The 12,466-nt window shown below is 43.1% G+C and overlaps 1 protein-coding gene across 4 annotated transcripts in view; it reads right to left on the bottom strand.

Moving 5' to 3' along the window:
• The window catches only part of man1a2 (mannosidase, alpha, class 1A, member 2), a 153,679-nt gene that overhangs the window by 47,059 nt on the left and 94,154 nt on the right, over positions 1–12,466 (bottom strand). The window lies entirely within an intron of this gene.

Below are 12,466 nucleotides of genomic sequence, written 5' to 3'. Positions count from 1 at the left end.
AACAACGAATACTTTTTGCTGTCTGGGTAACACAACATGAGGGAAGATGTTTTTGTCTTCACTTATAGACGATTCCATATTCTTTAGTCTTGGGTGTTTCTTTATTGGCTGCATTCTGTTCCATGTCGCCATTTTCGGCATCATGACTCCGAAGAAGTCGGCATTCCTCACACGTGAAAAGTTATTCTTTAAGTCATTATTTAAGACCCATTTTGCTCCCTAAAATTGTGACAAATCCACTCTTGACACTCAGACCCAAGGACGATTTTAGGATAATCTTATCAAACCTAATCTTATTTAAGATTTACATTTGTCCAGCGTTTGATGTGAGATGTCGGAAAGGGGCAGAATCTGGACTAAATCAGGCCAGTTGTCCTTGTGTTTTCGGCCATCGTCGTATTTGTTCTAAAATACTTTTTTCTTTCGGCTTGTTCTGTTAGGGGTCGCCACAGCGAGTCATCTTATTTAGTCATTTTACTACGGCTAATCTTCATCCATCTCGTTTCCAGTGCGTACCTCCATCTTTCTAACTGTTCCTCCGCCTGTTCCCTGCTTTCATTGCAGATCACTATCATCTGCCAACATCATGGTCCAAGGGGAATCCAGTCTAACCTCGTCTGTCAGCCTATGCACTGCAGCTAAATGTTAGCTGAAAATCAATTACTTTTTAAATTCAATCATAAAACCTCCGACAAGTTAAGCATTCCTCTTTGACATTATATTGGAATATTGCACAGCATATGTGCCTAAACTTCTTCCGCTGCGAGCCACATGCAGAAAAAAAAAAATCAAAAGATGTATGGCCACTTTGAAATTCTTTATCTTTCATGGATGAAACATCCATCCATTTCAATTTTTTTTTTTTAAACTCTGATCAAGGGTGTACTGGCGCCTATTTTTTCTGACTTTGGATGAGGAAAAAAATAGTTGGAGCCAGAAGTTAATATACATTGCAAAAAAAATGGTTTTTGTCTTAATGTCTGACTGAAGTCCATCCATCCATTTTCTTAGCCGCGTATCCTCACGAGGGTCATTGGAGTCCTGGACCCTACCCCAGCTGTCAACGGGCAGGAGGCAGGGTACACGGACAACTGGTTACTAGCCAATTGCACGGTACATCGAGACAAACAGCCACACTCACAATCACACCTCGGGGCAATTTAGAGTGTCCAATTAATGTTGCATGTTTTTGGGATATGGGAGGAAACCGGAGTGCCCGGAGGGAATTCATGTAGGCACAGGGTGAACATGCAAACTCCACACAGATCGAACCCAGAACTGTGAGGCCAACGTTTTCCAGCTGAACTACCGTCCTGCCCTGACTGAAGTCAAATCAGACGAAACCTCTCTTGTTTCAGGTCAGTCAGGATAATCAAATTTTTTTGTTAAATGCCACAATAATGAGAGAATGAGAGGGGTCAAACGTTTACATACATTTCCTGATTATTGAGCAGCCTTTCCTTTGAATTGCGTGACTTGGGTGAAACGTTTTGGTTAACCTTCCACCTTCTGACTATACTCTGCAGGAATCCTGGCCCATTCCTCCTGAAAGAACTGGTGTAACTGAGTCATGTTAGTCAGTTGACTTGTTTGCATACGCCTCTTTTTGCAAAATGTAACCCGTTTTTTTCTTTGGGAGTAATGGGTTAAATCTTGGCTAGTGGGCTTTTACCCCAAGCCGGTTCAGGACTTGTTCCACTTTGGATAATGACACTTTCTAACCGGCTTCAAACAGCATCTTCACAACTTTTGTTCTGGGGTTGATTTGTACATTTTGGACCAAAACATGGTCATCTCTGGGACACAGAGCCCGTCCCTTGCTGAGCGATGTGATAGCTGGATATTCCATAATGTTTATAGTTGTGTATAACTGTTAGAACAGATGGAAAGGGAACCTTCAAGCGTCTCAAAATTGCACCCAAGGATGAGCAAAACGTGGAGCTTGATTATTCTTTCTCTGATTTCCTGGCCAATTTCTTCTGATTTTTCCCATGCTTTTCAAACAAGGAATGACCGAATTGAATATATGTTGGAGAAGATTTGCAAATCATTGTAATCTTTTTATTTACAGCGGTGGCAACCTCATGAAATGTCATTTTCTTTGTGAAAGCTTTTGTGACATGACATGGCCATGACCAGGCCACTACATCTGAGATGTTTTGCAGTTCAATCAGATTCATCAATGTCACTTGAAATGCTGCAGGGCTGATTGAGACAATGCCTAAATCAAAAAAAAAAAAACATGAATATGATGTGACCTCATCAAGGTGGCCAAAAGAATAGCTGTAGTCTTGAATGGAATTTGTGATGTAACAAGTTTAAATGTCTTTAGAATGCCAAACAAGCGCAAAAAAAAGAACATTTGAATCACAGTTACATGAGGACTGAACTAAACCCCCTGATTTGGAATCCCTGTGAAGTGATAAGATTCAGAATTGGATGAAACCTGGGGAAAAGCCACCTCATGGAAGATTGTGCAAGGCCTCAGTTTCACAAGAATCAAAAGATTAACTTGTGAGACACATGTTGCATCTCTCCCTCATTTCTCTTGCTCTTAAAATCGACAAAAGGCTCATTGATAGTGAGTAGGACAATGCACGGCAGACGAATACGCTGTCACGCACCATAGACACTGACGCTCCTCAGTGAGCTGTCATGCAGCTGGACTGGGCCGCTTTCGTCTGTCTCCCAAGGAAAGTCTACGCTGGCAAAGAGAGGGGCTTGGCATCTACTGTGGGCAGTTGGGGAACACCATGGCCCGCTGCCAGGTCAAACATCCCGGTACCGCACTCCGAACCCCGACTTCAGTGAGTAGTAATTCAAGACAGTCCTGCCACGGTGCCGCCTCTGTTTGTCCTATGTCCAGGAGGGCAGCCACTGTAGGTGACAACTTTCATTGATTTAGGTTTGGATGCCAATCATTTAAACGCACTCCTCGTTAGGAGTATGGGTCTGAGGACTTTTGAAGTAGAGCACCCCTGCAAAGCGTAGGCACCTGATGGCCGTTTTCTTGGCAAAATAACCCCCCGTAATCAGACTCTCACGTTGACGTTCCCAGACTCACACTTGAAGCACATTCGTTTTCATGTCTTTAACGCAAAGAACCATAACGTAATCTTGGGAAAGAAGGGGTCCATGGCTGAGACTGCAAACCCCCATATTGACCAGTCGACTGGACAAATCTGGTCTAACGTGCTTCTCCTCCAGAGTAAGGTGCGGGAAGATGCCGCTATGGAAAACTTTCAGACCTTGCTTGACGATCCAGACTTGTCTTTAGTGCCCTCGTGTTACCATGTCATGAAGGATGTATCCTCTAAGTACAAGGCCAAATAGATTCCACAACACAGACCATAAGACTTCGCAATTCACTTACTGCCTGGTTCCTCACCCCCTTGTGGGAGACTTCTTCTCTTTCAGATGGTCTGGACCTGATCATCAAACATGAAAGACTACGTGGAGGAGTTGCTGGTTGCCGGACTTATTCGTACATTCGTCGTCACCGGCAGGAGTGGGTTTCTTGTTTGTGCAAAAGAAGGACAAGACCTAGCGGCCCTGTATAGTCTGTCAAGGACTGAACAGTATCATGATAAAAAACAGGTACTCTCTCCCCCTCAATGCGACACCCTTTGAGCTCCTGAAGGGGGGCAAGGTTTGTTTCAAGCTAGACTCGAGGAATGCATACCACCTTGTTAGGATACGAGAGGGGGACTGGTGGAAAATGGTATTCAACACATCAACTGGGCATTATGAATATTTAGTAATGCCTTTTGGACTCACGTATGCCCTTGCAGTGTTTAAGAGATTTGCTAAAGATGTTTTACGCGATATGCTCAACAAAAGTGTCGTTGTGTACCTAAATAATATTCAGATTTTCTCCCCAGACAAAAAAAAAAAAAAAACACGTCGGGGACGTTGGAGGGGTACTGCAGTGGTTGCTGCTGCACGACTTATACGTCAACAAAGTGGAAAAGTGTGAGTTCCACTTGTCTGTATCTGGTATCTGTATCATTTCTGGGTTTTGTCTTGGCAGAAGGTGAGATCTATATGGATCCCAGCAAGTTCAAGGTCCTTCTACATTGGCCTACTCCCACAACTCGCAAGGAAGTGCAGAGGTTCATAGGGTTTGCCAACTTCTACCAAAAATTCATCCGGAACTTTAATGCAGTCGCAGCCCCATTACATAAACTAACCTCACCACACAGTTCCTTTAATTGGACCACACAGTTCCTTTAATTGGAACCCAGCGTTTCAGGCGGCCTTCTGGAAAATCAAGGCTAGCTTTACCTGTGCTCCAAATCTTGCCTTGCTGGCTCCTGATTGGTAGTTAGTCATAGAGGTAGATGAGTCAAATTCGGGGATAAGGGCAGTCCTCTCGCAGAGGAATCCCATGGACGGAAGATTGCACCCCTGCGCATATTTGTCCAAAAAACTGACCTCAGCGGAATGAAATTACAACATTGGGGACCATGAACTTTCAGCAGTAAGAGCCACATTCACACATCTAAGTGGAGACACTGGCTAGACGGAGCTCAGGTTCCGTTTCTGGTGTTAACTGACCATAAGAACTTAAGTCAGCAAAAAGCCTAAAAGGCAGACAAGCCAGATGGTCACTCTTCTTTACTTGGTTCAGCTTTGTGATTTCCTATCTGCCAGGTATCAAGAACAGAAAACCCGATGCACTGTCAAGGATTCATGATCGGGAAAAAAACGGAATCCGACCCCGCCTCTAACCTGCCCCAAGCATGTTTTGTCTTAATATTGAGATTGGAGACTGAAGGTTTCTCGTAGCCCCGAAGGGTGTCCAGATGACAGGCTGTATGCCATCCCCCTGGTGAGGGGTAGGGTAGTCGAATGGGCCCATACCAATCGAACAGTTTGCCACTCAGGGAACGCTTTTGGTGGCCAATTATCAAAAAAAATTATCAAAAAGGAGGCCAGGGAGTTTCGACCTCTGTCCGTCCCTCGACGGGGATGGTCCCAGTTCACTTGACTTTGTGACAGGATTGCCCCATATTCCGTGGGTCCTGGGGCAGAGTCCTCCACTCTGGTTGTGCAGTGGGCCCCCCTTGGGTTGTGGGGCCTGCTGTGTTCCCCCCCCCCCCCCGTCGCTGCCCGGTTTGGTGGGTGAGGCAGCCCTCCTTGCCGCTGGCTGTCCAGCCTGATTTGGCTTTTAATAACTCTCCTACAAAACAAACACACACACACCACACACACACACACACACACACACACACACACACACACACACACATTTATTGTACATATTTTTCTCACTAATCACTATTGGGCACATATACATATAAGATTCCTGGGGGATTGGAGTTGGGTTGGGGATACAGTGTTTGTGTCAGACTAGAATTTAGCATGTCCATGTTGTTTTCTGGTCTGTGCACCCCGCCCCCCCTCCCCTCCCGGATTTTAAATGCATTACATACAATGCCAAAGTTGGATGTTTTGGAGACAAGGTTTGAGAGAGCAGACTTTGATGGTTTGGACATGTTCAGAGGCGAGAGAGTGAGTAGATTTGTAGAAGGGTGCTGAGGATGGAGCTGCTAAGGAAACGAGCGAGAGGAAGACCAAAGAGAAGGTTGATGGATGTTGTGAGGGAGGACATGAGGACGGTGGGCGTTAGAGAGGAGGATGCACGAGATAGGCTTAAATGGAAAAAAGATGACACGCTGTGGCGCAGTAGAGCGTGGTGCCCCCCCCAAACAAGATTTTTAAATGCACCACATCACTCGGGGTGAGCGGGTGTCACTGATCTGGGGTAAGGGCCAATGACTGGCTGTCAAGGGTCTAGGAGTCATGGTAACGGGGAAAGATGGGTCTTCACAGAGTGAGATGGCAGTGCTCCTGGGGCTGGGCCCCCTTGGTCTGGATGACAGCATGGCATGGGGGCTCCCCTCTCATCGCCTGCGGGTGCTCCCTGGGTTCCCCTTTATCGTTTTTTTTTTTTTGTTGTGCGCCCCTATTCACCCCCGTTTTCAACAAGTGCGGAGTGTTCTCCCATCCTCAGGCTGGGCGGGGACTGGGTGGACTTTGGGCGCTACGAGTCGGCAGGGCGTGTGGCTCTCCTGGGGGTGGGTGTGTGTACTGTGGCCCTCAACGGATGACCAATTGGCGGGGGCACCTCAGGGATACTGGCAAAAAGCCTTGGGTGGCTCGGTGTGAGATGCATCCTATCCACTTGGTGGCTCACGGGTGGGCCCCTGGGCCGATCTCACCCTTGATTGATTGGCTAGGCTCCTCAGAATTCATGGGGCAGGCACAGAAAACGCGGGATGTTAGTGTCATTCTTGCTGCAAGAAAAACGCCGTCAATTCACTTGCATGTGTCCGCAGGCACACACCTCTGGGACTCACTTGTTACGACAAATAATCTCTGATTATGTAAATTGTTTTAATTAATTCTCAATAAAAATAAATATGTATTTTTTTTAATCACAGATGAAGCCTCGAAACTCCTATGTGAGACAATAAAACCTCTGCCAGGCATGGGATACAAATCGTCCATTCTTTTTGACCTGACAGGCAAAGAGGCCCCCCTCAAAAGATGAAAAAAAGTCAGTGCAGACCAGCTTTCTTAAGTTTTCATGAAGATCATATACTGATCTGTGGAACGGTGTAAAGTAGCATCCTGCTTCATGTCGTACTATAACTGTTTTAATTACCGGGGATGAATTCATTGTATGTTTTTGACATACAGTGGTCCCTCTTCTAGGAAAATTAATCCATTCTAGAAGTCTTTTCATAATGTGAATTTGTCGTAAGTAGAAGCATATTTTACATGAAAATAGCCTAATCCGTTCCAAACCCCCAACCCCGGCCAAAAATAAGCATTCAAAGTACATAATGTAAATAATAATAAACGTTAAATTCATTTACCAATGGCTTTGGACGACGATGTAAAGAGAGGTGTGAGTCACAAGCAAAATGAATCATGGAGGACAAAGGAGTAGGCAAACGTTTGTCAGCAGAGAGAAAATGTACGTACGAATGCTCACAACTTAATTATTTTAGGTTTCTTGAGGCCTGTGGTTAAGAATGATGATTAAACTTGCAGAAAACACAAAAGAAAAATTCACTAAAATGTTGTCCTTTTCTATGAGTGACAGCTTGTGACAGTAATAGCATGAATCATTGACAGTCTAGTGTCCAAGGGAAAAGCATCATCAGTAAAGACTGATTTCCCTCGTAGCCAATGGGATGCTAGGAAGATGCTACGGCGATGGCGAATGGAAGAGCAGCTCTATTGTTCCACACAAACCAAGATACAGGAAGTGCATCAGAGGTAAAGATTGACATCCCTCCTAGCCAATGGGATTCCAAGAAGATGCTCGTTGATGGCCAATGGGAGAGTAGCTCTATCGCCCTACACAAACCAAGATACAGGATGTGTATCAAGGGTCATAAAGATTGACACCCCCGCTTGCCAATGGGATGCCCGGATGATGCTACAGCGAAAGCAGCTCAATTGCATCTTAAAATACCAGATACAGGATTATTATTATATTATTATTTATGTGCAGTGAAATTTGCGAGTCCAGCGCCAATTTTTTCCCTTCTCTATCCTGAATTTTCCTTCATAACTAGAAAAGTTTTTCCGAGGAGGCATTTCGTAACCTGAATTTTTCATTACTAGAGACGTTCATGAATAGAGGTACCACTGTCCTTGGCAAAATAAAGATGATTCTGATTCAACTATTTTGCTTTTGATGGAGCTGTTCTCAAATTAATCAATAGCAGAATAGTTTTAAGTGACAGAGTCTCTGCTATTGCATGGTAAAATATAAATCTGCTATTGTATGGCAAAATAACAAGTTAAAATATAATTTAGGCTACGAAATGCTGTAATAAATTCAGCATGGTGAGTTGATCGTCAGCATGTGGCCCACATTTAAGTCTCCCCAAAGTCGAAAAGCACAGTCTGGCAGGATTTCAATCAGTGAACAACACCATGGAAGGCTGTGTTCAAAACATGCAATTATGAAGTTAGCATGGGAGCAAGAATAAGATATTTGTAATTTTATTTATTTATATATTTTTTTAATAAGCATGCTTAAGGCAGGTGGAATGGTGGATGATGGTGAAGCGTCTCGCTCCCTGGGGTTCAAATCCCGGCCCGGCCTTGTGGAGTTTGCATGTTCTGCCCGTGTCAGCGTGAGTTTTCTCTGGTACTCCAGTTTCATCCGACATTCCAAAAACATGCATTAATTGGAGATTCTAAATTGCCCTTAGGTGTGACTTTAAGTGTGAATGGTTTGTTTCTGTGTGCCCATTGATTGGCTGGTAACCTGTTCGGGGTGTACGCTGCCTCCTGCCCGAAGAAAGGTCTCTTGTGAGGATATGTGGCTCAAAAAATGGTCAGATGGATGATTGAGGGATTCAAGCAAAGTGGTTTGTATTATGAAAACTTTTATGCCATTTTCCCCCCACTTTTACTGCAAATGAAAATCGGCTGTAAATATCAGTAATCAGCCTGAAATATTGTGGAACATATTTTGTTCTTGTGAAGTGTTCAATGTCAGAGTTGTTCAACTTCTGAAACATGTCTTTCCATAGGAAATAATGTAAATGAGTTCAATCCGTTCCCAAACTCCAAGTAGTAAATTGCTATTTTCTTCTTCTTCTGCTTTCGGCTTGTCCCGTTAGGGGTCGCTACAGCGTGTCATCTTTTTCCATCTAACCCTATCTTGTGCATCATCTTCTCTAACACCCATGGTCCTTATGTCCTCCCTCACAACATCCATCAACCTTTTCTTTGGTCTTCCTCTCGCTCTTGTTGCTGGCAGCTCCATCCTCAGCACCCTTCTACCAATATACTCACTCTCTCACCTCTAAACATGTCCAAATCATCGAAGTCTGCTCTGTCTAACCTTGTCTCAAAAACATCCAACTTCGGCTGTTCCTCAAATTAGCTAATTTCTAATCCTATCCAAACCGTTCATTCCAAGCGAGAACCTTAGCATCTTCATTTCTGCTACCTCCAGTTCTGCTTCAAGTTGTTTCTTCAGTGCCACAGTCTCTAATCCGTACATCATGGCCGGTCTCACCACTGTTTCATAAACTTTGCCCTTCATTCTAGCGGAGACTCTTCTGTCGCATAGAACACCAGACACCTTCCGCCAACTGTTCCACCCCGCTTGGACCCATTTCTTCACTTCTTTACCACATTCTCCATTGCTCTCTATTGTTGACCCCAAGTATTTGAAGTCATCCACCCTCACTGTCTTCTCCCTGAAGCTGCACTCCTCGTCCTCCACGCCTCACATTCATACACATTCTGTTTTACTTCGGCTAATCTTCATTCCTCTCCTTTCCATTGTTCCTCTGCCTTCTCCCTGCTTTCACTGCAGATCACAATATCATCTGCGAACATCATAGTCCAAGGGGATTCCAATCTAACCTAATCCGTCAGCCTATCCATGACTACTCCACAGCCACCTCTCCAAATTGCTTCCATACCTCCACTGGTATGTCATCAGGACCACCTGTCTTTCCATTTTTCATTCTGTTCAGTGCCTTTCTAACTTACTCCTTACTAATCATTGCCACTTCCTGGTCATTCACGCTTTCCTCTTCGAGTCTCCCTTCTCTCCCATTTTCTTCATTCATTAACTTCTCAAAGTACTCTCTCCATCTACTTAGCACACTACTGGCACCAGTCAACATACTTCCATCGCTATCCTTAATAACCTTTACTTGCTGTACATCCTTCCCATCTCCATTCCTCTGTCTGGCCAACCTGTAGAGATCTTTTTCTCCCTCTTTTGAAGGTGTGAATTTTGGAAAAAAAATGATGGCTGTGGTGCATTCTGGCGATATCTGTGAACAAAATTCTGACAAAAATTGAAAGCCCTGACCCCCAAAAAAATTGGACAGAAGTTCCCCAAAGACCAAGCCCAGATTTTTTTGCCCCCCATCCCCCTATCACTGGATAGCACAAAATCACATTTGTCATTAAAATATGCCATCTTATCTCACGACAAATGAATTAAGTGGACTATTCAGCAAAAAGACATCTAAAATTGTCCATTTTATTATATATACATACACATTATACATATTATAGATATAGAATATCGACGAAAATATATCCTAGAATTTCTACATCAGTCTCAAACTTATGTCGCATTGTACTGATACACTCGACCAGAATGCTCACTATCTTAGCTACAGATCTAGTAATACTAATAGTATAATGAGTTCCCTTTAATATATATATATGTGTGTGTGTGTGTGTGTTTTTAACTGACTTACCAGATTTGTCAACCTTTCGAAGATAGTCGGACAAAAAAATCCTCAAGCCATGACCACTTGAACGTGTTCCTCACTCTCGCGTCTATTGCACAAATGTCAGCTTGCCTGTCTACCTCTTTGAACATTGCGCTGGGGCCGTACCTGGCCGATCACGCATGAATTAGTTTACACAAAACGCTACTCAAATACTCCACATTCAATGATTAATATGCCTTTTGTGTGCACACGTGCACTCTTTATGGCTTCTGTTCTCGACGAAATTTTGAAATCTCCAAGATATGGAAAGGTCATGACAATGCAAATGGAGGGGCGTTACTGTTACTAGTGTTAGTGCTTCAACATGGCTACCCTCGTGAAAGCAAAACAACAAACTCAAACGCGTGTTCGTTCAATGTAGTCAACAAATATCCGGATTAATTTTAGGCAATTTTTCCTCAATTTTCTGGAGAAATTTTCATGAAAATTTGAAAATCCAGAATTCCATGAAAATCTGGAGGACTTTCATCACTATTTCATGTATTCAGGAGATAAATCATTTCGTGATTTCGAGACCAGCAGCAGAACTTTAAAATCTATTCTAAAGTTGACTGGGAGCCAGTGCAAGGACTTTAGGATTAGCGTGATATGCTCTGGCCACTTTGTCTTGGTCAGAACGTGAGCTGCAGCATTCTGAATGAGCTGCAGCTGTTTAATACTCTTTTTGGGGAGTACAGTCAGAAAACCATTACAGTATTCAAGTCTACTTGAGATAAAAGCATGGATGAGCTTTTCCTGGTCTACTTGACACATACAAAACCTGACTCTAGATATGTTTTTCAAATGGTCAAAGGCAGTTTTTGTGATTGATTTGATATGATTGTTGAGAGTCAGGTCGGAATCAATCAGAGCACCAAGGTTTTGGACTTGGTCTTTGTTTTTTAAAGATAAGAGTCTCCAGGTGTTTACTAAAAGCAATTCTATTTTCTTTATTGCCAAAAACAATAGTCTCAGTTTTGTTGTGATTTAGTTGAAGAAAATTATGGCTCATCCAGTTATTTATCTGATTTGGACAGTGGCACAATACCTCAATTGAACTGTAATCGTCTGGAGACACTGCTAAATATAACTGTGTGTCATCTGCATAGCAATGGCAGTCAAAATTAAAGTTTTGAAGAATTTGACCCAAGGATAGCATATACAGCCTGAACAGGAGAGGTCCAATAACTGACCCTTGAGGGACCCCATAGGTCATTGCCATTCGCTGAGACCGACCACCTCCTATGGTCAAAAAGTAGCTCCTTTCTTTCAAGTAGGACCTAAACAATTAAAGGACCGTTTCATTTAGTCCTACCCACGTTTCTAACCTGTTTAGCAGTATATTGTAATCTCCCGTATCAAAAGCCGCACTGAGATCCAACAAGATCAAAATTGACACCTTTCCTGAGTCAGTATTCAACCTTATATGATTTAGCACTTTGATAGGAGCAGATTCTGTACTGTGATGAGTTTGGAAACCTGATTGACATTTGTCACAAAGTCCACTTAAATTCAAGAAATTGGTGAATTGATTAAAAATAACTTTCTCAAGAATCTTGCCTATGAACGAGAGATTTGAGATGCAGGTACTTTGAGAGCTTTGGGAAACTCTCCAGACTGAAGTGAGAAATTGATTATTTGCTGCAAATCAGGTAGCACTGACTTCACAATAGTTTTGAAAAAGTCAAATGGTATTGAGTCATGACAGCTTGTTGATGGTTTCAACTGCTGAACAGTTTTCTCTACAGTTTTTTGGTTAACTATCAAATTCTGACAAGATAAAAGTTTTTTCTGCATGGCTTCATTTGTGAGATCATTCTATCTTTTTGCTGATTTGTGCTGACATTTGATCTGATGGGTTGTATTTTTTCACTAAAATAACAGGCAAACTCATTGGATTTGTCAGCTGTTACGACTTCTGGACCTATCTGATTCGGGGGGGTTGTAAGCTTGTCAACCACAACAAATAGAGCACGAGTATTGTTGAGGTTCTTACTGATGATTTCAGAAAAGTGTTGCTTTTTAGCTCTAACTAACTCTTGGTTAAAATTACAAAGACACTGTCTGTAGAGGTCAAGTTGGAGTTTAGTTTTTCTCCAGTTGCGTTCTGCTTTCCTACACTCCGATTTAGATCTCTTGACCATCATTGTGCTCCTCCACGGTGTTCTTGGTCGCCTCAGGATGGTCTTAAC

The sequence above is a fragment of the Syngnathoides biaculeatus genome, chromosome 14 (genome assembly GCF_019802595.1).
Source record: "Syngnathoides biaculeatus isolate LvHL_M chromosome 14, ASM1980259v1, whole genome shotgun sequence".
Lineage (NCBI taxonomy): Eukaryota > Metazoa > Chordata > Actinopteri > Syngnathiformes > Syngnathidae > Syngnathoides > Syngnathoides biaculeatus.
This window is presented reverse-complemented; position numbering and strand designations above follow the sequence as displayed.